The sequence below is a fragment of the Python bivittatus genome, unplaced genomic scaffold (assembly GCF_059951505.1).
Source record: "Python bivittatus isolate LINGU-HERP-01145 unplaced genomic scaffold, Pbiv_v1 ctg000220_np1212, whole genome shotgun sequence".
Classification (NCBI taxonomy): Eukaryota; Metazoa; Chordata; class Lepidosauria; order Squamata; family Pythonidae; genus Python; species Python bivittatus.
In genome coordinates, this window is record NW_028277048.1 from 3643948 (window position 1) to 3647843 (window position 3896).

The window sequence follows — 3896 nt, forward strand, 5'->3', positions numbered from 1 at the left end:
ACACACACACACACACACACTGACAATTATTATCAGAGAATAGAAGGGGAACTCTATATTTGACTGCAGTAATGGATTGCTCAAAGATGTTGTCTGCCAACACTTATATTAAGGTTTTGGGGTTTGGGTTTTTTGTTTTTTGACAAAGGGACAAGAAAGAGGATTCTAGAGCCATCCAGTCAGGTTTTTTGGAATTGTTTTGCTCATGAGATAACTATCAAAGCTGTTACATCTTTTTCTCATTTGGCTCAATTTAGATGTTATATTATTTTAACATTTTAACATTCCTATATGCATATATTAAGCTATTGTTTATTCTTTTCCACACAAAATATTTTAAAAACAATCCAAGAACATAAAATGACCTCAGTGATTTGTATCAGGAGAGGTACTATAACTTTAGTCAGCAATGAATACAAACATTTACCATTGGCATCAAATTATCCTGAATGGTGAAAACTAAAGTAGATTACAGTGAGTACTAAAAGAAATCTCTCTAGACTATCTGAACAGGCAATAAAATACTGCAAATTAAGTTCAATATAGTAAGTGTAAACAGATATAAGGGGGTAAAACAATTCTAAATTCTCATATATACTGTTGGACTCATGTGGATAAGTCAAAATAACTGTGTTAGCTGTGTTATCCCTCACTAAACTATAATGTGATTTACTTTGTTCTGGCAGAATATATGAATCTACTTGATATGATGATTGATCCCTTAGTGTGTTGCTCAAGCTCAACTAAGTTATTCACCATACCATGCTTAAGCAAATCATGATTAAGCACAATTTATAAATCAGGTTGCTAAATGGTAACTGTGAAAAAGGCAAAAATCAAAGCTATTGTTCTTTAGGAAAGGGACTGAAAATAAAATTAGTTCTACAAATTTGGAATAATGGCTATAGTTCCTGCTGACCTGCCTCAGAAAGGATATTGTATTATCACAATGCTGGAGACCTGTGATTAAAACATTGCAAAAAGCTAAGGTTGGGAGGGAAGATATTACTTTATAAAATTTTGTCCAGTTGGGAAAGAGTAGGTGAAGTAAAGTTTTTCTTCCTTTCTCAGAGACAATAAATTCAGGACAGAAGAATTTTATTTTTTCTATACAGTGCAGCATGATTGTTTACAGAATCATGATGCCTGCTCTCTTTGGTGCCTGTGAAAGGGAATTAGACAAATTTCTGTGGAGAGCGTCATGACAGATGAATACTGTATTTTCTTCCTTATGATGAAGTGAAACCAGAAGCAACTGCAGTACAGAAGGGCTACCGCCTTTGAGACCCGCTTATAAACTTCCTGAAAACCTTCAGTGGGCCGCTATGGGAAACAGGATGGCATGCGACGTAATCTTTTGGCCTAATCCAGCCCAGCTTCTTCTATTCAAGGCATCTGGGCCTCTACACAAGACAGATGATAGAAACCAGATTTTCCTTTCTGTCTCCTTCTGGAAAATCTAGCCAGGATTGAATTCATACACTACTTGGCTGATTTTCAAGCACACCTGGCACATTTTTCTCAAAGCAAAAGAAATCACATTTCATATAGGATGCCATCAGGAAAACAACAGGGAGGCTCAAAAGATGTTTCTGCCTGCAAGCCTGCCAGAAAAGCTTCCTGGGCATCTGCCAATGGGGGGATGGGGGTGCTGGGGAGAGGGAAAGGAAACCACTCAAAAGACTGCCAGGGCTGAGGGTGCTTGCACTTGTCCTAAGCTATTCTGTTCCCGTCCGGTCTCTCTGACAAAAAGGAGGATCCTCTGTTTTTCTGGCCGACTCGTGGCTTTTCAGAAAGCTTCCTGAAGATGGTGCTGACTAAGCTTGAATTCAAGAGTCTTCAGGGCAAGTTGGCCAGAGGGCCAGCTTCTTGGGGCCAGCCTGGGCCATTCCGTTCAACCAGAAAAAATCATGGAGGGTGAAGGAAATTTGGGGGTTCCCCCTTTCTTCAGATCTACTAGCTTGATACTCTTGAGCCTCCAGCTGAAAAAGGGGAGGCTCAAGAGAGCAGCATTTCAAATAGCTCTCCATCTTGGGTAGAGCTTCAGCTGCTTGTCTCTATAAAGCTGTGGAACAGGCAATCTTGAGGACTCAAAAACTTTCCCCTCTGTTGTTAGTGTTACTTTCCTGTTGTTCAGAGCTAGAACGGTGGCTGACATAACATGCCAGCTTGACAAACCACAGTTTGAAGGTGCTTCTTTTAAAGTCATCATAGTCACTGTTAAGCAGGGTTTGTCAGTGTGTGTGACGTGGTCAACCCCAGTTCACTAAAGCTGAAAGCGGACGACTCAGAAGTCCTTTTTCTCAGCTGATCAACAGGTGGAGAGGGGAGCATGCAAAGTTGAAGGTGCAGAATGTGGTGGTGTCAGCCAGCTCAACCTCTCCCCGTTAAATATCTCCCTTACTGATTCAGGGCTAGTCCAAGGTATTTTACAGCCTGTGCACAACCACCCGTGTCTTCAGGGAAGGCAATACCCACGGATGATGGCAGAACATTTTGAATCTCAGGCAGAAAACCCCCAAAGCACTGCTCTCTCTCCCTGATCATGATATTTGCTGAGCAGGGCCAGATCCTTAAAAGAAGAGAGGAAAAGGGAAAGGTATGGGGGAAACCACCTACCTTCTTAAGAAGGGCTGATCAGGTGGGTTTTTCCCACATAAACAGTACACTTGGAATCTCTGTATTTACTTCTCAGTGGGAAGTCCCAGCCCCTCCCATTCTTATCCCTGTTCTAGTGGTGCTGGTCTCGTCTCATCCTCCCACTGTTTTCCATGCTGAAAAACACCCATCTGCAGCAAAACACAGAGAAAACAGCCAAGAGAGTTGGCAGAAGACCCACAGCTCTTTCTAGTGCCACGGGAAGAACTGGGTTTCACTAAGGGTGGCTACTGTGGAAAGGCTCTAGCGTTGTATAAGGAGTTAATTTGGGTTTGATTTTGCCCTTCTCACAGTGCCAAATACTGAAGCTATAAAATAATGTATAGCAAGGAGCCTTGAATTGCTTCGATGCTGTTTTTATATGTATGTGATGACCAGAGGAATGTGTTATCATGGCATGATTGTTGCACCCATTCCCTTTTTCCTTCTGAAGGTTTAAGGCTAACACCTCACACGCCTGGAGCAAAACCATGCACAAGAAAAGATTTGCCCCAAGCTCACTTTTGTCGGAATGTGTGAATGCAATATTGATCTGCAGTTTGCAAGGGATGAAGAAATCCAAGCTTCTGCAACTGACCGCTAGGGGGCTCTTTGCTGACTGTAGCCACCGGAGTTTGTAGCCGACAGACGTCTCTCTGGTTCAGGTTCTGCTCTGGAGCCAGCTTTTTTGCACCGCATTTTTGAAATGAGTTTTGTTGCACTGTCAATACCAAGATATATATTATGGCAAACACAGACACACAGGCAGGCTGGGAGGGAGGTTATATAAAGTTATGAAATGAAAGAGGCCTTTACCTTTTATAATTTTGTCTTCAGGAGTCGTGTTAGCCATCATGACTGGTAGGAAAGATGGAAACTCTTAGTTCAGCACAACTGGAGAAAACCTGACCCTGGAAAATAGCTGCATTAATAAGAACAGATGTGGGGTATTTCCCTCCTAAGCTCTCCACCTGTGCACTTGTAATAAAGATTTTAATCATTTTTTTATCATGTTTGTGCGAGAAAAAAACCCTTCCCTCAGAGAGAGAGGGAGAAAAGAATGGAAAAATGGAAGCTAGTTTGGGAGGGGACAAAAGGGGGAGCTAGCCAGAAACATATATGACCGCGACTTTCGGTGTAGCAAAAAGGAAAAGGAGAGAGAGGGGAGATGAGAGAAGAGGGAAAAAAAACATTTGGCATTGTGAAGGAGCCTCCCTCCCCCCGCCCCCATACACAAACACTTGACTGTCTCCCACGAA